Source organism: Canis aureus, chromosome 28 (genome assembly GCF_053574225.1).
Source record: "Canis aureus isolate CA01 chromosome 28, VMU_Caureus_v.1.0, whole genome shotgun sequence".
NCBI classification, from domain to species: domain Eukaryota; kingdom Metazoa; phylum Chordata; class Mammalia; order Carnivora; family Canidae; genus Canis; species Canis aureus.
In genome coordinates, this window is record NC_135638.1 from 32,567,868 (window position 1) to 32,590,036 (window position 22,169).

Here is a 22,169-nt window from a genome sequence, read left to right on the forward strand (position 1 = left end):
TCCCAACCCACCTCCCCTCTGATAACCATCAGTTTGTTCTCTATAGTTGAGAGTCTATTTTCTTGATTTCTCTTTCTCTTTTTTCCCCTTTGTTCTTTTATTTTTTATTTTTTAAGATTTTATTTATTTTTTCATGAGACACACACACACACACACACAGAGAGAGGCAGAGACACAGGCAGAGGGAGAAACAGGCTCCATGCAGGGAGCCCAACATGGAACTCGATCCCTGGTCCCCAGGATTAGGCCCTGGGCTGAAGGCGGCACTAAACCGCTGAGCCACCCGGGCTGCCCTGTTCTTTTATTTTGTTTCTTAAATTCCACATGTGAGTGAAATCATATGGTATTTGTCTTTCTCTGTCTGACTTATTTTACTTAGCATTATACTCTCTAGCTTTATCCATGTCACTGCAAATGGCAAGATTTTATTTCTTTATAATATTTATAATATTCCATTGTGTGTATTGTATATATAATGCATATTATATATATATGATATATATACAACATCTTCTTCATCCATTCATCAATAGATGGGCTTTGGTCTACTATAGTTTGGCTATTGTAAATAATGCTGCAATAAACATGGGGGTGCATATATCCCTTTGAACTCATGTTTTTGTATTTTTTTGGTAAATGCCTAGTAGGGCAGTTACTGGATCATAGGTAGTTCTATTTTTAATTTTTTGAGGAAACTCCATAGTGTTTACCAGAGTGCTGCACCAGTTTGCATTCTCACCAATAGTGCATGAGAGTTCCTATTTCTCCACATCCTTGCCAACACTTGTTTCTTGTGTTTTTGATTTTAGTCATTTTGAGAGGTGTGAGGTGATGTCTCATTGTGGTTTTGATTTGCATTTCCCTGATGATGAGTGACATTCACATGTCTGTTGGCCATCTGGATGTTTTCTTTGGAGAAATGTCTGTTTGTGTCTTCTGCCCATTTTTAAATTGAATTGTTTATTTTTTGGATTTGAGTTGTATAAGTTCTTTATATATTTTGGATACTAATCTTTTATTGGATAGGTCATTTGCAAATATCTTCTTCCAGTCAGCTGCCTTTTGGTTTTGTTGATTGTTTCTTTTGCTGTGCAGAAACTTTTTATTTTGATGTGGTTTTTACTTTTGCTTTCATTTTTTCTTTTGCCTCAGGAGATATATCTAGAAAAATGTTGCTGCAGCCAATGTCAGAGCCATTGCTGCCTGGCTATCTTCTAGGATTTTTATGGTTTCAGGTCTCACATTTAAGTTCTTAATTCATTTTGAGTTTATTTTTGTGTATAGTGAAAGAAAGTGGTACTGTTTCATTCTTTTACATGTAGCTGTCCAGTTTTCCCAACACCATTTGTTGAAAAGACTTTCCCATTGTGTATTCATTCCTCCTTTGTCCAAGATTAATTGGCCATAAAATTATGGGTTTATTTCTGGGTTTTCTATTCTATTCTATTGGTCTATGTGTCTATTTTTATGCCAGCGTCATACTATCTTAATTACTACCACTTTGTGTTATAACTTGAAGTCTGAAATTGTAATGCCTCCAGCTTTTCTTTTTCGTTTTCAAGATTGCTTTGTCTGCTTGCGGTCTTTTGCATCTCCATCGAAGTTTTGGATTTTTCTAGTTCTGTGAAAAATGCTGGTGGTATTTTGATAGAGATTGCATTAAATGTGTAGATTGCTTTGGATAGTATAGATATTTTAACAATATTTGTTATTCCAATCCATGGGCAAGAAATGTCTTTCCATTTCCATTTCTTTGCATTGTTTTGAATTTCTTTCAAGACATGTTTTAGTTTTCAGAATACAAGCCTTTCACCTCTTTAAGTTTATGCCTAGATATTTTGATTGTTTTCAATATAATTGTAAATGGGATTATTTAATTACTTTCATTTTCTGCTGCTTTATTATTAGTGTATAGGAATGCAACAGATTTCTGTACAATGATAGACTTTACTGAATTTATCAACTCTAGTAGTTTTTTGGTGGAGTCTTTTGTTTTATATACATAGTATCATGTCATCTGCAAATAGTGAGAATTTAATTCTTCCTTATCAATTTGAATGCCTTTCATTTCTTTATGTTGTGTAATGGCTATGGCTAGGACTTCCAGTACTGTGTTGAATAAAGTGGTAAGAGTGGACATCCTCGTCTTGTTCCTGACCTTAGGGAGAAAGCTCTCAGTTTTACACCATTGTGTATGATGTTGGTTGTGGGTTTTTCATATCATATTGAGATATACTCCCTCTAGACCTACTTTGCAGAGGTTTTCTTGTTTTTTTTTTTTATCATGAACTGACATTGTACTTTGTCGAATGCTTTTTATGCATCTACTGAAATGATCATATGCTTTTTTATCCTTTTTCTTGATGATGTGATGTATTGTGTCAATTGATTTGAGAATCTTTTTAAAAAGATTTTACTTATTCATGAGAGACACAGAGAGAGACAGAGAGAGGCAGAGACACAGGTAGAGTCTCCATGCAGAGAGCCCGATGTGGAACTCAATCCCCGGGATGCTGGTATCGTACCCTGAGCCGAAGGCAGACGTTCAACACAGGCACGCTGATTTGAGAATATTGAATCGCCTTGCACCACTTGATCATGGTGTATGATTTTTTAAATGTATTGTTGGATCCAGCTTGCTAATATTTTGTTCAGAATTTTTATATCTGTATTCATGAGAGATACTGGCCTGTAGTTCTCCCTTTTTTTGTGGTATCTTTTCTTGTTTTTGGTATCAGGATGATACGAGTCTCATAGAATGAATTTGGGAGTTTTCCTTTCTCTTGTATTTAATGGAATAGTTTGAGAAGAATAGGTATTAACTTGCAAGTATTTTAAAAGGTTGTCTTTCTATAAAGTCCCACCTTCTGCAAGGAAGGCCTACATTGCAATTAACCTAATATCTGACAAAGAGGTATATAAGGAAAGCAAGGAATCTTTTAGGAGCAAGATCTTGGCTGAGCCTAGGAAACTGGGAGAAATAGGTAGGTATACCGTTGCTATTTGAAGCCAAAGGTCTGGATAAGGATATTCAGAAAGAACAAGTAGATCATCAGAATTTTACACCTCTGGGAGAAGTGCAGAGATGGCTCTTCTTGACCAGGGTTTGGGGAGGTAAAGAAGCCCTCTAGGAGCTATGCCACAGGCACAGAAGTATGAAGTATTCCATGTGCCTAGGACAAGTAAATCTATTAAAACTGCAGGATTGTTACTGGAACTCTTGAAATGTAACAGGCTGACATCCATTTTTCTATTCTTTGGTCCTAATGGCCAGTGTAGGATGTGTGATCCACACTATATGGTGGGAGGTGCAAATACTGTCTTAATCTCTCATTTCTCAAATCAAGTTAGGACTGGCATGGGATGGCTGGGTGGCTCAGTGGTTGAGGGTCTGCCTTCGGCTCAGGTCATGATCCTGGAGTCCTAGAAGCAGTCCCACAGCCTGCTTCTCCCTGTGCCTGTGTCTCTGACTCTCTCTGTGTGTCTCTCATGAATAAAGAAATAAACTTAAAGAAAAAGTTAGGACTTGCTTTCTTGGTCTTATAGCTAATCCTTCCCAGTGTCCCCAGTAGAACTACAAGATACCTTTATATGTTAATTTTTCTATGCTCAAGCATATCTCATCATTTGCACGTCCAAGGAACCCCATCTGTGCAATTTGTCTCCTGTCAGTTGAGGGAGGTTTCTTAGGGATCACTATCACCCTAGACCCTACCCCAGGCTCTATCCTGAGCCCCTGACTCCTGCATCCTGCCATTCATGCTTTTATTCTGCAAGAGTATATCCTCTAGTAGCCTCCTGAGAAAAAAAGCATGAAGCGTAAAATGGCATCTTTCAAGACTTTTTTTCTAGATGATAAAGGAGAATGAAATTGTAGAAGCTAGCAGGTTGGAAAGCCAATTGTGACTGAAGAACTAGTGCTAAGTTGTGAAAGAAGAATATTGTATTAGTTATAGTTTGCTGTAGAACTATTCTTCTTGCTTTCTTAGTATAGTCTGTTTTAAAAAATAAAATCATGTATGCATTCATTTAAAGCTTTGCATTCTACAAAAACATGTGCTAAAAACAAAAGGAACATATGGGATAAATAGGGTTGATTGAGGCAGACCATACTGTCCAACTTTACAATAGGAGTGCTAACAAAAAAAAAAAATCTATTTCTTTTATTTTTTAAAATTTTTAAAAAGATTTTATTTATTTATTTGACAGAGAGTACATGAGCAGAGGGAGCACCAGGCAAAGGGAGAGGGAGAAGCAGGCTTCCTGCTGAGTAAGGAGCTTAATGCAGGGCTCAATCTCAGGGTCCTGATATCATGACCTGAGCCAAAGGTAGATGCTTAACCAACTGAGCCACTCAAGTGCCCCAAACATCTATGTTTTCAAAAGATTTTATTCATCTATTTAGAGAGAGAGAGAGTCCACATGCACATGAGGAGGGGCAGAGGGAGGGGGCAAAAAGAGCATCTCAAGCAGACTGTGCTGAGGCCTCGATCTCACAACCCTGAGGCCATGACCTGAGCCAAAACTAAGAGTCAGATGCTTAACCAAATGAGCTATCCAAGTGCCCCATTTTTTTTTAAATGGCTCAATTAGTCTCCACTAGCAACCTGGCCTGTGTAGTCTTTGAATTTGGGGGCTTATACTTTCTTCCTTAAAATACAGGGGCTTTGGGCAGCCCTGGTGGCTCAGTGGTTTAGCTCCACCTTCAGCCCAGGGCCTGATCCTGGAGACCTGGGATCCTGTCCCATGTCAGGCTCCCTGCAGGAAGCCTGCTTCTCCCTCTGCCTGTGTCTCTGCCTCTGTGTGTGTGTGTGTGTGTGTGTGTGTGTGTGTGTGTGTCATGAGTAAATAAATAAAACCTTTAAAAAAATACAGGGGCATTTGCTTCTAAGAGACCATATTTATCAAAATTAAAAATATGATTCAGGAAGCTACATCATTTTTTTTAAAATACAGAAGGAAATATTGTTGCAACCTCCTTATGTCTTCACAGGTTTAGCAAATAGCTTAATATAGGGAAACGGGTGGCATTTCTTGAACTACTCAGCCAGCTCTTGCTTTCACTAAAGGAAGCTATCTGTAGGATTTCTTTATTAAGGCGTTCATATGTTGTTGCTAAGGCTTGCTCTTTAATTGTAGAGGAAGTTTGCTCTGGATTTCTTGGAAATCACATGCTGGGAAAAATTGTTTATGAACAAAGTGACTTCTGCATTATTACACTGATATCATTTCCCTACTTATCAGTTGTCTATGAGCTAATTTGTGTCGCCAAAACACATGTGATAGAAGAATAGATCGTACATTTTGTTCTTTGAAAGACTTTAGGAGGGCACCTGAGTGGTTCAGTCGGTTAAGCGTCTGCCTTCAGCTCAGGGCATGATCCTGGGGTCCTGGCATGAAGCCCCATATTGGGCTCACTGCTCAGCAGGGACCCTGCTTTCCCCCTCCTTCTTCATCCTTCTCTTCTCCCTCTCCCTCTTTTCTCTGCTCATGCTCTCTCTCTCTCTCATAAATAAATAAATAAATAAATAAATAAATAAATAAATAAATAAATAAATAAAATATTTAAAAAAAAAAGACTTTAGGGAATACACCAGCTCTAGAATCTTAACACTGTTTTGCTTTGTTTACCCATTTCCTCAATCTTCTCTCCATGTTTCTTTTCTTCTGTTCTCTACAAGCAAGGAAAACTATCCCTGATTTTGTTAGGATTATGTTCGGATACATACAGAAATCTAAAATAAAGTGGCTTAAACAATATGGATATAATTTTTCTTACATACAAACAATCCAGAGTAAAATGATGCAAAATTCCTGCTCCGTTCCACCCATCATATTTACATTCCAAACACAGGAAAGAGGAAGAGCCAATGTGCCAAAGGGCACAGGTCCCTTCCTTTTGTGGCGCCTTCTTAGAAGCCTTAGAGAATACTTCTATTATATCTCACTGGCCACATCTAATTATAAAAGGGTCTAAGAAATATCATCTTATAGCCAAGCATATTTCCCAGGGTTCTTTTATTAAGGAAAAAGGGAGAATGGGTAATGTAAGGCAATCAGGATTCTTTGATGCAGTATTACTTCAAAATAATTCATATATATTGAGCATTTTCAATATGCCAAACACTGTGTCACTTGATATCTACCATTAAAGATACATGACAGTATGATGGGTGTAGTTAGTCATAAGAATTCATGGTAAGTCAGAGAACAAGAATCCAAGCCCAGTCATAGAAGGATGCCTTACCAAAGAGTACATAACCCAAACTCACATTTGTTTAACTTTTCTCTTTGTAATTGCTACTTGCTTCATGGTCAGCCCAGGACAGAAAAATCACCTTGAAGCAGATTTTTCTTATGTGGGGGAAGGGCAAGAGGTAATTAAGGAATTCAGAGATTTTTTTAGAGGAAAGAAAGCTGTATTCCTTTTTTTTTAAGATTTATTTATTTATTTTTGAGAGAGCATGAGAGCACAAGTGGGGGGAGGGGCAGAGGAAGAGGGAGAGAAATCCTCAAGAGCCCTAAGCAGAGCTGAATCCCAGGACCCCCAAAGATCATGACCTAAGCCAAAATCAAGCGTCGGATGCTTAACTGACTGAGCCACCCAAGAACCCCAAGGAAGCTCTATTCTAATTCTTGTTCTCTAAGATTTGAAGTTATGGACATCTTCCAGAATCAACCAAGCTAGGTATAGGGAATAGGGCCCCTGAAATAGAGTGACTCTAAAGATGAGGGTGAACTAGCCCTGCCACTGAAGCAGAGAGAGAGAAGCAAAGGGATGGCACATCTGGGTCATGGCAAGTTGGGTCTGAGGATATATTCTAGTAAATGAAACAATGACTCTAAAAATGAGGGATATATATATGGGATATGAGAAATAGTGGAAATACCAACAAAACATATAAAGTCTGATAATTGGTGTATAATGTGAAAACAGCTAAAGCTTTAAAACAACAAAGTGGAACTTATTGAAAATTATCTCCATGTAGGAGATTCTGGGACATTAGAAGGAAGGAAATCAAATCATTCAATTTTTCTTATGTTTGAGAACATAAAAAGACACCAAATATCTCTAGATGTTACTAGAAGAATACAAATTAAATACATGTGTTAAAAATATGAGTACAAGCACTATTAACATTGAAATTATATATGTATATATATTAGGTGTTGGGAAGATATATAATATTAATAGATATAGAGGGGTGCCTGGGTGGCTCAGGGGTTGAGTGTCTGCCTTTGGCTCAGGTTGTGATCCTGGGGTCCTGGGATTGAGTACCACATCAGGCTCTCCACAGGGAGTCTGCTTCTCCCTCTGCCTGTGTCTCTGCCTCTCTCTCTCTGTGTGTCTCATGAACAAACAAATAAAAATCTTTAAAAAAATAATATCTCTCTCTCTCTCTCTCTCTCTCTCTCTATATATATATATATATATATATATATATATATTACAAGAAAGAATGAAAATTAAGTATACAGAGAAAAGAAAAACCAATCCAACAATGGTAGGAAGGGGATAAGGAACAAGAAAGAGTGATAACTGGCAAATAAAAAGTAGGATAGGAAGATATGAGAAACAAAAATAAACATGAAATAGTTTCATCCTATTAAAAGACAGATGCTCTCCAGGGAGCCTGGCTGGCTCAGTCCCTAGAGCATGTGACCTTTGACCTCAGGGTTGTGAGTTTGAGACTCACAGGTTGGGGATGGTGTCTACTCAAAAAAAAAGAAAAGTGGAAGCTCTTTTACTGTGGGGGATAAAAACAAACTCCAACTCTTTGATATTAAAAAAATCATACATTAAAAAGTGACCAGAAAGAATGCAAGATATACAATGTAACACTAATATAACAAAGATAGTATAGCAATATAAAAATAAAAATAACTAGACTATATGAAAAAATCTTTATTAGTGAGAAAGTCATTCCTTAATCATGAACTTCTAATGTACCTATCAATATACCTTCAAATATATGGCAAGCAAAACTTGACAGAATGACAAGGAGAAAATGAGAAATCCCCAGAGTAGGAAAGTTGATTATAATTCAGAAATAAAAATATCAAGCTGAGAATAGTAAAAATTCAAAAATTTAATGTAATTAAATAATTTAATGTAATTAATAGTTCTTACTAATAAAAGGTTAGAGAGCCCTACACTTAACATGTAAAAATATACTCTTCATTGTGAAATCCACATGGAATATTTACAAAATTGATAATATTAGGCCACACTGAAAAATTTTAGAGACCCCAAATCTGAATTCACATAAGACCACTTTCTCAACCATAATAAAGAAAATGTGGAAATGCACAAGATAATAAAAAAATCAAAGCAAAATACATTTGTTCCATTTGGAAATTTATAATCACCCTTTTAGGTTATTCTTGGCCAGGGGTGCCTGGGTGGCTCAGTGAATTAAGTATCTGACTCTTGATTTCAGCTTAGGTCATGATTTTACAGTCATAAGATTGAGCCCTACATCAGGCTCCACATTGAGTGTGAAGTCTGCTTGAGATTCTCTCTCTCCTCCTCCCTCTGCCTCTGCCACTGCTCATGCTATAAATAAATAAATTAATTAATTAAATCTACAAATTATTCTTGGGCAAAGAAAAAATAGAAACAAGGGATCTAAATTAGCTATCTTAGGGTATTATTTTTCCTATATCAATTAAATGTTAAAAACAAAACACATACCAATATTGACAGTTACTAACCATTTTTAACAAAATTGATAGACATGATTTTAATTATTTATTATTTGGATTAGAATCAAACTTTACTTGTTTGCTTAGTCTTTATAAATTCTTATTTACATAAACTGGGGAAACATTTGATAGCAATCTATTGAACAAACAATATAAGGATTCACAACTTTATTAATGTAACAAATGATTTAGGTAAAAAAGAAATATTGACTTTGTCCAAATGAACTACCTAGGAACCAAGCCACAAAGTGGAGAGCTAATGGTCAAATAATGCTGATAAAAGGTTATGTAGTAAATGCAATATAACTTAAGGTCCATCAGTCTTTGAAGTTGATCTTTTAATTTTATTCTTGTTTTCCAGTACATTTTCCCTAATCTTGTTGCTCTTTTATTTTAAAGGGTTTTTTATTTATTCATTTGAGACACAGAGAGAGAGAGAGAGAGAGAACACAAGCAGGGGAGAGAGGTAGAGGGAGAGAGAAAAGCTGACTCCCTGCTGAGCCAAGAGCCCAATGTGGGACTTGATCCTAGGACCCCGAGGTCATGACCTGAGCCAAAGGCAGATGCTTAACTATCTAAGCCACCTAGGCACCCCAATCCTATTGCTCTTGATGATACTAGCTACTCTTCAGAACTGGAGTTCCTTGATCATATAGTATCCAGAATAAGTGACTTTTCCCTCTACTGTTAGGTGGCATGACTTACAACTATCTGATAAACCCTTTTAAAAGTGTTAAAAGTTTAAAAGACTGAATGTGTACCAGTGTCTTCTTGTGGAGTGGTCTCTATTCGGAGAATCAGACAAGGACTTCAATGATTACAAATGCCTAGTAGAGGCACCTGGGTGGCTCAGGGGTTGAGCATCTGCCTTTGGCTCAGGTCCTGATCCCAGAGTCCTGGGATCGAGTCCCACATCAGGCTCCCCGCAGGGAGCCTGCTTCTCCCTCTGCCTATGTCTCTGCCTCTCTCTGTGTCTCTCTCATGAATAAATAAATAAAATCTTTAAAAAATATAAAAAGTATAAAAAAATAAAAATGCCTAGTATATGTTTGGGAAGTATTTGTGCGAAGTGTTGAGCTATTTGGGAGCAAACCAAACTAGAGAAGTAATCAAGCTCTTTGAAGTAATTGATGAGAATAATCAATGTATTGAAACAAATAATATTGAGAATTGGTGTCTACATATTAGACTTTAAAACAATGCCTAGATGACTGCTGTGTGGATGGAGTGAGGAAGTATACCAGGATACACCCAACAGTATTCGAGTAAAGGTTAAATATTTCTAACTACAAAGCAAAATATTCACTAGGTGGTCAGTCAGTGATACTACTTCAAGTGATAGAGGCTGTAAAGAAATTCTGACTTTTTTAGCTTTATATTTGTGTGATGTAATAGGAGTACCATGTGGAGAGGTTTCAATGCCTCCAATAGTTAAAAGCTCTGTGGACTACAGAAACATGCAAACTGGAATAAGAAAACACAGAAAATGATAAACTCTGATCTGGCTGTAGGACTGGATACAGGGCAGGAGAGGCGCTGGGATCCAGATAGAACAGAGGGAGGAGATGTGGGTGAACAGTGGGCTGGGGTGGGGACTGTGGGAATTTGAGGGCAGGATTGCAGCTCTGTGCAGCTCACCATGCATGTGTTGGAGCCCTTGATATTTAGCTATCCTTAGGGGTTATGTGACATTACACTTGGACCCAACCAAAAGCCATCGTGGACCAGGTACAGACAACCAGTGACATGATGGAACATGTTCAGATAAACTGGGAAGTGACGTCTTATAATGAGTCATGATATGAGAAATACATATGTCATACAGGAAGCAGACTTGATAAAAGCAAGGTAATTAATAAGAGATAAAAAGTATGCCTCAGGGGCACCTGGGTGGCTCAGTGGTTGAACATCTATCTGCCTTTGGCTCAGGTTGTGATACCAGAGTCCTGGGATAGAGTCCCACATCGAGCTCCCCACAGGGAGCCTGCTTCTCCCTCTGTCTATGTTTCTGCCTCTCTCTCTGTGTCTCACATGAATAAACAAATAAAATCTTTAAAAAAATAGTATGCCTCAGTTCTTGGATATATCAGAGTCCCATAGTATGCAAACATGTAAGTTCTGCCCAGAAGTTTCACATCCACAAAACTACCAGTTCTTTATTTTTCTTCTAGCCAGATGTCATCCTTCAACTTAGCCCAGTGATTCATATCCTCCCTTTCTACAATGCCAATCCTACAGGAGATTTCACTGGCTCAGTTCTGGAACCCTGGTTTCTGTCACTGCAGCTTCTGAAAAATATCTGTCTTTGTTCTTAGCCCAAGGTACATGGGTGCCATACTGTACTGTTACTCTCTGGGACAATATTAGACAATTCTTACATTGGTTCAAGGGACAATGTATGTGGGTTTTTTTTTTTTTTTTTTTCCTCTTGAGCCAGCTTTATTGAGAAGCGGGGTGGGGAGGGCTCTAGGCCCGCTGGGCCCGCAGCAGTGCTCGCACCTGGCCGATCTGCCAGTCGACGCTGGAGCGCGCTGTGCCCCCCAGGGTGGTGTGCTGCTCCACACTGTGGCCATAATCCCACACGCGGCTCACGTCGCCAGAGAACAGGGGGCTGATGGTCTGTAGCTCCTTTAGCGACAGCTGGTTGAGGGCCACCCCCTTGGTCTCGGCCAGGAACACAGCTCTCCCTGAGGCCTCATGGGCCTGGCGGAACGGCATCCCTTTGCGGACCAGGTAGTAGGCGAGGTCGGTGGCCAGCATGTCAGGACTAAGAGCCCGTGCCATGTTCTCACGGTGAATCTGCAGTGTAGAGATGACACCAGTGGCCACTTGGAGGACGGCGCTCATGGTGTCTGACACTTCAAATACAGCCTCCTTGTCCTCCTGCAAGTCCTTGTTGTAAGTGCTTGGAAGTCCCTTGAGCGTCATCAGGAGCCCAGCACACCGTCCAAACACTCGCCCTGCCTTGCTCCGTATCAGCTCCAGGCTGTCTGGGTTTTTCTTCTGGGGCATCAAGCTGCTTCCGGTGCTGTAGGCATCTGAGAGCTGCACAAAGCTGAATTCCTTGGTGCCATAGAGGATAAGATCCTCGGCCATCCTGCTGAGGTGGGTCATGCACAGCGAAGCCCAGAACAGGAACTCAGCCACAAAGTCTCGCTCACTGGTGGCATCCATGCTGTTGAGAGTGATGGCCCCAAAGTTCAGTTCTGCTTGGAGTAGCTCCCGGTCCACACCCAAAGGGTTGCCCGCAATGGCCCCACTCCCCAGGGGTAGGACATTGATCCGCTTCTGTACCTCTAGCAGTCTCTCAGAGTCTCTGGTCAGTGCCACAGCATGGCTCAGAATCCAGTGGCTCCAGCGAATGGGCTGAGCCCTTTGCAGGTGTGTATACCCTGGAAAGAGGACGTCATGTTCCGCCTCTGCCCGGTCCACCATGGTTCTGATGAGCTCCCAGAGGAGGGCGGAAAGTCTAGAGCAGTCCTGTCGCATCCAGAGCCTGAGGTCTGTGACCACCTGGTCATTCCGACTCCGGCCCGTGTGCAGCTTCCCTGCTGTTTCGCCGATGAGCTCCTTCAGGCGCCGCTCGTTGGCCGTGTGAATATCTTCATCACTGGGGTTTACTTTGAAGGTGCCCTGAGCCCACTCCTCAGCCACCTTGTCCAGTGCATGGAGTATCTGGTCCATCTCCTCCCTGGTGAGGAGCCCCGCCTTCTGCAGGCCACGGCTGTAGGCCTTGCTGCCCTGCACGTCCACCTCCCACAGGGCCCGGTCATAGGCGATGGATGAGTTGAACTTCTCCATGACGGGGTCCACTGCGCCCACAAACCGGCCTCCCCACAGCTTCCCACTCTCCGATGCCATGCTGGGCGGTTCCTCGTCGTCCAGGAGCCTCGGTAGTCCGGGTCCTCCGGGCCGCGCCGAGCGTCCTGTATGTGGGTTTAATGAAAGCAATTAATGTCATAATCAATACCACTTCAAAGGCCAGAGCCTGTGAGGCTATGGAAAGTATCTCCTCATCAGCTGAAGGAAAATAGAGTACCTCAAGAGGAGAATTTGATGTTTGGATTAAAATTTATGAGAGCCACAAATAACATCCACTAGCTTAAAACTTAGATTATCTTTATCAACTTACAGCCAAAATAGAAGTATTATCTAACGCTGTACAATAAGAAAATGCAATATAAAGAGGCCACAAGGTATTCATTAAACACACCTAACAACAGAGTAGACACATTGTCAAATTAGTAGCCAGTTTAGAACTCATAATTGGTGAAGTCTAAGCAGCTGGGTGAAGCCCCCTGTGCGTGACAGCCCCGGCTTTGTATGCTATTATTTCCTGATTTGATCTTGCAGCTGAGTCAGACAGCAGCTATCTTCTTTACTTTGTCTTGGATAATATCCAGATACAAGAATTTATCATGTCCTAAATAGACACTCATTGATTTCCGATCAATAAGTGTGGAAAGGTGTGCCTTGAGGCAGTGCTCTACCCTGCACAAATCAAACAAATTCCATTTCCTCTTCACCATTCTGATTTTCCATTCTTACTTTGTTTTCTCCTGAACATTTCCTCTCCTTTCACTCTTTTTTCTTTCTAAAGATTTTGTTTATTTATTTGAGAGAGAGAGCAAGTCCACAAGTAGGGGGAGGGTCAGAGGGAGAGGGAGAAGCAGACTCCCCACTGAGCAGGGAGCCCAACATTGGCCAGACCACACTGGGATCATAACCTGAGCCAAAAGCAGATGCTTAACTCCCTGAGATACTCAGGTGGGGCCCCTCCTTTCACTCTTTTAACAAATATTTTCTACCTTTGTTGGGCCAGCACTCTTGACATTTGGAATATAGTAGTATTTAAGGCAGACAAAACTCGCTGCCCAAAATATTAAAACTTTCAGAAGAAAATATAAAGGAAATACCGACATAGACATACCTTTATGACATTGGGATAGGATAGATTCATTTAACCAAAATGCAAATAGCACAGCATATTTTTTAAAAGATTGAAGAATTTGACATTAAAAGATATATATATATATATATATATATATATATTCTATTACTTATATTTTTCTAGAGAACCCTAATACAGATGTACCACAGTTGGTTTATTTATTCACTCAGTGAAAGACATCTTGGTTGTTCCCAATTTTTGGTAATCATGAATAAAGCTGCTATAAATATTTGTGTGCAGGTTTCCGTATGGACATAAGTTTTCAGCTCATTTGAGAAAACACCCGGAACATGATTACTGAATTGTATGGTAGTTTATATTTTGTGATCAATTGTCAAATGGTCTTCCAAAATGACTATACCATTCCCACCAGAGATGAATTAAGAGATCCTGTTACTCCACATTGCTGTCAGCATTTGGTGTTATCAGTAGGAGCCAATTTTTAATAGTGCCATAATGTGTAGCAACAATATTTTAAAACTAGAATCTACTGGTGAACAGATGGGATTTTGTGCTTGTCTCTCTTTGCAGTGTTTGGGAACAAGACTGACCCCTTTGGATTAAGTGGGCCCTTTGGGTTCTTATGTTTTCTTGATGAGAAGAGTTTATAAGAGGTAATAGATGTCCTTCTAATTTACATGGGTGGGTACTTAAGCAATCAGTTGGAGACATAAAAGTGCTATTGGCATAACTGTACCTCAAGCTAGGGAAGGGAGTACTGTGTTATAAAGCACTGGCATGTACTTGGAAAATATTTCATCTACTTAAAATCTTCTTTAAGAACCTAACTAAAACCTGAAGGGTTAGTCAGCTGATTGCCAAGTAAAACTATGATTATCTTTCTTTTGCCTTCTGGCTCTCTATCTTCCACCTTTATCTACCACTGTGAGAAAAAAAGAAGTATAAATGTTTTATATAACTCCAATTCTTAGCTGCTTATGACTATTTATAAATACAAACTCACCCAAGACCTTGGTGTTTTAGCTTAACGTTTTATAAGAATTTTAAACTGGGATTTAAAACTCCCTTTCCCATTTATTAAAAAAAACAAAAGAGGAGAAAATTACCTTAGCAATGTTCAGTTCTTTCAAATAAATAACATTTCCAACAAATTGAGTAAATTAATGATGACATTTAAATTTCAAGCTAAGAATAGTCAAGTGTGGGTGGTGGGATAATGGGTATGCAGTGTTTCTTCATTGTTCTTGACATTTCTACATATAATCTGTTTCTACAAGTACACTCCCCTAGGGATTCAGTAAGTAAACAATAACAATAATAAAACAGTAAGTTTCTGGCTCACATTTCACCCTGTGAATTAAGGGTTCTCCCATTGCATTCTGCAACACCATGCACCTCAGCTCCACACACACATCTCAAATTCTTCCCAGCTTTATCATTTCTGTGTTCTAGGCACTAAGCTGGACTTTTGGAAAAAACATTGATTATGTATCTGGAAATGAAAGTAGAACACGTCCTAGGTGCAATGTTTTACAAGTCCCAAGGGAGGGGGCACTGCTTGTCATTTGCCCTTAGCTCTTGTCCTGCTCCCATCTGGCCTTATAAATATTTGGTTTCCAGGTTGCCCCATATGGAGAAGTATGAGCTAGTCTGGCTTTCTGTTTGGGCTGCTTTGTTCTTATCTTGAATATATAATATATGTCTGGGACTGAAAAGTCTGAAGATCTGTAGTCCAAAGGCCTGAGGAGGACAGCTGATGATTTAAGTTCCATTCCTGGTCCTAAGGCAAGGAAGGACTGAAGTCCCAGCTTGAAGAACCTCAGGCAAAGTCAGTGAATTCTCTCTGGCTCAGCCTTTTGTTCTATTCTGGCATTCAGTGGACTGGATGAGGACTGCCCACGTTGGGGAAGGCCATCTGCTTTACTCAGTCTGTTGATTCAAATGTTAATCTCATCCAGAAACACCCTCACTGACATACCCAGAATAATATTTAACCTAACATCTACCCCACCCTCTCCACCACCTCCCCTCCATGGCCCAGTCAAATTGACATGTAAAACTAACCATTACAACAACCATACACTGGAATATCATTCAGCAATATAAAGAGACATGAGCTATCAGGCCAAGCAAAGACACAGAGGAATCTTATACATATATTGTAAGTGAAAGAAGCCAATCTCAAAAGGCTACATGCTGTATGATTCCAACTCTATGACATTCTGGAAAAGACAAACTGTAGAGGCAGTAAAAAGATCAGTGGTTGAGAGGGGTTTGTCAGGGAAGAAGTAATGAATAAATTGGTGGAGCAAGGAAATTATTCTATATGATGTTGTAATGGTGGCTATATGACATTATGCATTCATCAAAACTCATAAAACTGTACAGCACAAGGGATGAATCCCAATGTGAACCAAGGACTTAGTTAATAATGTAATTATTGGTTTATAAACTACAACAAACATACCACATCAATGCAAGATAATAATAATAATAATAATAATAATAATAATAATAATAATAATGGAAACTGGGAGGGGGCATATATGAACTCTTTACTTTCTGCTCATTTCTTTGGTAAATCTAAACCTGTCTTAAAAATTGAAATCTATAGTTAAAAAGCAAGCAAACAAACAAACATTGTTCCATAGAGTCAGATGTATCCCTGCTGTGCTGTTTGAATCCCTGTGCAGGCTGGGGTATCTTAGATTTGATATTTTATTTTCTGGCTTTTTATGTGAATTTTTATATTCACATACTTAGTTATTTTTGTGAAAGGTTGGCTGCCTTATGCGGAGGCCTGCTTTCAGATGCCCTTTCTGCCTCAGTCATATGTTCTAACAGACTCGGCTCTTGACCAGATACATCCAATCGGATCAGAGTTGCCAGTAAAGTCTCCCTGCTCTCCTGGTGAGTTTTTATTTCCCACTAGCAAACATAGATGAATTTAAATCTCATCACAGATAGCTTCTACAAAAGTAAGAAAAGTCAATCCCTCTTCAAGGAATAAAGAATTCAAAAGATCCAGACTAAGAGGAGATGAACAATCAGAGAGAATTGAAAAGAATTATGATTAAAATATTAAAAGATCTAATGAAAAAAATGGACAGTGGGCAATAACAGATAGGGTATTATATTTAAAAAAGATGAAAACTATCAAATAATCAAGTGGAAATGCTAGAAAAAAAAAAAAAAAAAAAAAACCACCGTGAGGTCAGAGATGAAGAATTTCTTCAATAAGCTTATGAACAGCCTATAAACTACAGAAGATTCAGTGCAATTGAAAATAAGTCCATTGGAATCATACAACTGAAACACAAGGAGAAAGAAGAAGAAGTAGGAGGAGAGGAATGGAACAACTATGTGATAATGAACTAACACACATGTAATTGGAGTCCCAGAAGAAGAGAGTGAGAGGGGAGAAAAGAATATTTGAAGAGACAAGGCCAAGAATTTTCCAAAGTCAACGAAGGAAGACAAGCCAAAAATATATTAAATAAAACAAAAATCTTAAAAACAGCGTTGTCAAACTCTTAAGAACCAAAGTCAAAGAAATCTTGAAGGTAATCAGAGGAGGAAAAGCATTATATATAGACCTAATACCATAGCCTGGCAAAACAACCATTTGGTCAGTATGAGTCAGGCAACTGGCTATCTGACCCACTGCTAGGTTTCTCTTTATTGTCCACATGTTAGGAAAACTCAAATGGACTTATCCTAGGATCTCTGGGTTTGGAGCTTCTCCAGGGTCCTGCTGTCACCAGCTAGACCCCAACACCTGACCTTTACTGCCCACTTGCTTATACTCACTGACCTTTGTCCTATGTTTTTTCTTAAGCTTTTCTTTCCAGCTTATCTCTTAACTCAGGGCAGCTGAAAGCAAAACCACTCCTCAGGTGGTAGCAACTGCCCTGACAAGACCTCCACCCAGCCCAGACCGCCCAGACCAGTTTGAGCTAAACCCCTTGTGCCTCCACAGAGGGGCCTTAGAATGACCTCTGGAATGATCAACAATTACCTTTACCTCATTATAATATTAGTATCTCCACCCGAGGAGGACCACTGGCCTCATTTACATAACATATAATGTATGTATGGGCATGTTCCTTTAAGGCACATGCATGACCTTATGCCCACCTCTACATATGATGACAAGACTTCCCTATCTGAATATTCATCATAGGGGCGCCTAGGTAGCTCAGTCCATTAGGCTTCTTCTTCTTTTTTTTTTTAGCAAGCATTTCTATTTATTTCAGAATATAATGTACTCTTCAGAACCATGGAGGATATTAAATTTATAACTATTTAATATCCATAAGGTATTTTATTTTTGCAAAGATGGGTTCTAAAAACCATAAAATTGAATAGATTAATAATATAACACACATCAAAATTAGATTTACTGTGGCTCTCAGTAGCTCTGTCCTGGTGCTAAAGATGTCATACTTACTTAGAATACCACCAAGTACTCTAACATTTATAAATGTGGGTGTTATCAAAAAGGTCTATCTCTGATTCTAACAAAAAGAAACCACTGAAATTTTATTCTTTATATCACAGACATGATTTAACCATATCACTTTGGCACATGGTATTGCTATTTTTCCTACTGTAGCAAATCCTAGTTTTCCCAAGACCTTTCCCCTGACTATTCCTGAAATAAAAGAAATTTTTCATATATTTCAAATTTTCAAATTAGAATGTTATTCTTATAAATGTATTTCCCAGGTTGGTATATTCATATACATCCTTTCCGATTTTAGGCTATGCAAAAGATATGCTCTGAGAGCCGTATCAATGTATTATAGCAAAAAGACAATCCATCTTATTATCAAGAGAAACTGTGATCCTTCCATGTAGTATCTGACAGAGAAAACACTGATTTTGATACATTATCATATTTTATTCAAATACCAGTCTGATCACACATGGTCCAAGAACACCCAAATAACAAGCCACATAAAAAGAGATGTTGATAGAAAGATTGGCCTTCAAACATTATAGCCAATGATGCCATGCTTGCCTATGATCTCGCTGAAGTAAAAACACATCCACACCTTGGTGGACACCAAACCATTCAGCAGAGCTTCCTTAACTGTGAGCTGTTTGAAGCTACCAGTTTGAGTACTCTTGACTATTTTTTTCAATCTCTGAATAGCTGTAGGGATCTCAGCAGAGGCTGGAGGAATCAGCTCAACCCTGGCACAGTGCCAAAATGTGGCCAATGGAGGCTTCGAGTAAGTCACAGCAGCATTCATCAGCGCCAGAGCTTTCTTGGCGAGGTTACAGATGAACTGGGCCATGGTTCCAGGATGGTAGTTCCATCTCCTCAGATGGCCGCTGAATGTCCCATTAGGATTCTGACTGGGTTTCAGCTCAGGTCATGAACTCAGGGTTGTGGGATCAAGTTCCACATTGGGCTCCTGCTGAGCATGGAGCCTGCTTAGAATTCTCTCTTCCTCTACTTCTGCCCCCCACCACCCTCGGCTCTTATATGTGCACAGCTGTGTGTTCTCTCTCAAAAACATAAATAAATAAAATTAAAACAAATATTCATCCTAAACCTAAACAAAATAAAGCCATTTGCGATTGCTTGGAGAGTCACAGCTTTGGAAGTCCCCATGATGTCTTTATGTTTTGCAAATAAATTTTCCTTTGTGTGACAACTCACCTGGTATAGTTTCTGTGACTCATCAAAGGACTGAACTCAACTTGTTTTGGTTACACTGCCCCTACTGGTCCTACTGTTTTCTTTTGTAAATCCAAGGGCCTTGGCTTATAACAACAAAATGGAGGCTTCCCCAAGTCCAGGTTTTGCTGGCTCAAAAATGTGGGGTGGGAGACTGGCTGTATTTCTGTAGGTTGGATTCATACATTACTTTCTAAGCTCTAGTCCATGGTTCCATGGTTCCATGGTTCTTCTGGTTTCCTTCACTACAGAGAAAGAGTCAGTGTACGTGGCTGTCCACTAGAGAGCAATATGAGCATTAACTACTTTGAACATGGCACTGAGCCAGATTTCTATCAGGAATGTATTTTACACTAGGAAAAAAAATAATGAACTCTAAAACAATATTTAAATTATTTTCATATTACTTTCTGGTTTGTGCTATGGTTGGAACATATTTAATATTTCCTAAAAATGCACATTAATAGGAGAAAAATCAAGCAAGTGTAAGAGGACATTATTGCTAGAGACATTCTAGAATGATAAAAGAATCAATTCATCAAGAAATTATAACAATTATAAATATATACTCACCTAACAATAGAGTTCTAAAATATATGAAGTGAAACTGACAGAATTTAAGGGAGAAATAGCCAATTCAACAGTGATAGAGGCTTCAATACTTAATTTCCAATAACAAATAGATAAGAAGCCAAAAGGAAACTAGAAAACTTGAACAATATTATAAACAAACTAGAGTCAATAGACATATTCAGAACATCCACACAATAACAGCAGAAAACAAAGTCTTAAGTATAAGTGGAACATTGTTTTGACAGATATCCATTAGACCATAAAATAAGTCTTAATAAATTTAAAAGATTGAAATTATGTAACATATATTCTCTATTCATGATGGAATGAAATTAGTATTCAATAACTGAAAGAAATTTGCGGACTTCACAAATGTATAAAAATTAAATAATATGCTTCTAAATAACCAATAGATCAAAGAAGAAAACACAAAGGAAAGTAGAAAATACTTTGAGATGAGTGAAATTAAAACCACAATATGTCAAAAATTGATGCACTAAAAGCAGTGCTTAGAAACTTACAACATGTTTTTAAAAAGGTCTCAAATAAATAACCTAAACTCTCAGCTTAAGAACTTAGAAAAGTAAAAGCAGGATAAACACAAAGCAAGCAGCAGGAAGGAAATAATAAAAATCAGAACAGAAATGAATAAAATAGAGAATGGAAAAGCAATAGACAATCAACAAAACCAAAAGTTAGTTCTTTGAAAAGATTAATGAAATTGATAAAACTTTATCTAGCTTTACAAAAAAAGAGAGAAGACTCAAATTCTAAAATGAAGAATACATGAGGGGACATTACTACCAACATTACAGAAATAAAAAGGAGAAAAGAAATAAGGGAATGCTAAGAGCAATTGTATACAAACAAATTAGATAACCCAGATTAAATGGATATTCCCAGAAAAACACAGATTATCAAAAGTAACCCAAGAAGAATAAAAAAGTCTAAATAGACCTATAACAAGAAAAAAGACTGACATTAAAATTTTTTTAAATTCCTACAAAGAAAATCCCAAAACCAGATAGCTTCACTGGTGCATTTTACCAAACATTTAAGCAAGAAATAACATGAACTCTTCACAAATTCTCCAACAATTAGAAGAGGAGGGATCACTTCCTTGTTCATTCTGTGAATCCAGTATTATCTGATCCCAACATCAGATAAAGATATTACAGGTAAAATGAACTACAGGCCAGTATTCTTTAAAAATATAGATGCAAAGGTCCTTAACAAAATACTAGCAAACTGAATATAGCAACATATAAAAAGCATAAACATTTTTGACAAATGTGATTTATCCTAGCAATGCAAGGATGGTTCAACATATGAAAATTAATCAATGAAATATACCATAAATACAATAAGGACAAAAATGACGTGATTATTTCAATAGATGTAGAAAGAGTGTTTAACAAAAGTCTAACACCCTTTCATGATAAAATCATTTTTAAAAACCCCTAGAAATAGGATACTGCCTCAACACAATAAAAAGTACCTATGAAAAACCACAGCTAATATCATACTTAATGGTGAAAAGCTAAAAGCTTTTCCTCAAAGATATGGAACAAGACAAGGACATCTGCTCTTACCACTTCTGTTCAACACTATTAGAAATTACATCCAGGGCACTTGGGCAAATAAAAGACATACATGTTTGAAAGAAAAACGACCTCCATTTTCAGAAGACATGATCTTTTATATTGAAAATCCTAAAGAATCCATAAATTTTTTTTTAGAATAAACAAGTTCAGCAAAGTTATAGAATGCAAAATCAACATCTCCAAATTAGTTTATTTCCATACACTAGCAATGAACAATCTGTAAGTGAAATTAAGAAAACAACCTCCTGTACAACTGCACCAGTAGGAATAAAATAACAAGAATAAATTGAACAACAACAAAAGCGTGCAAGATTTGTATACTAACATTTACAAAACATCATCAAAGGAAATTAGGGACCTAAAAGTGGGAAGGCACTTTTACCCATTTCATGGATTGAAAGACTTTAATATTGTTAAGATGACAATACTCTCCAAATTGTTCTACAGAATAAATGTAATCCCTATTAAAATCCCAACTACATTTTTTTTGTAGAAATTTACAACCTTATTCTCAAATTCTTGTGGAAATGTAAGAGATCCAGAATATCCAAAACGATCTTGAAAAAAGAGTGAAGTGGGATAATTCATTCTCCTCAATTTCAAAACTTACTATGTGCCTAAAATAATTAAGACTCTAAGGTTCTGGCACCAAGACAAACACATAGATCAATGGAATATAGGGTTG

General features: G+C 38.2%; 1 protein-coding gene and 2 pseudogenes across 1 annotated transcript in view; 1 reads left to right on the forward strand and 2 right to left on the reverse strand.

Moving 5' to 3' along the window:
• Nucleotides 1–10,908: 10,908 nt before the first annotated feature.
• CYP7A1 (cytochrome P450 family 7 subfamily A member 1) overlaps nt 10,909–22,169 on the forward strand; it is a 37,030-nt gene continuing 25,769 nt past the window's right edge. Inside the window, exon 1 of the mRNA XM_077876875.1 lies at nt 10,909–11,027. The gene's annotated coding sequence lies outside the window, so the exon portion shown is untranslated. The remainder of the gene's footprint in view (nt 11,028–22,169) is intronic.
• Nucleotides 11,112–12,629, reverse strand: LOC144300615 (argininosuccinate lyase pseudogene; annotated as a pseudogene).
• On the reverse strand, nt 18,370–19,126 carry LOC144300236 (ATP synthase F(0) complex subunit g, mitochondrial pseudogene; annotated as a pseudogene).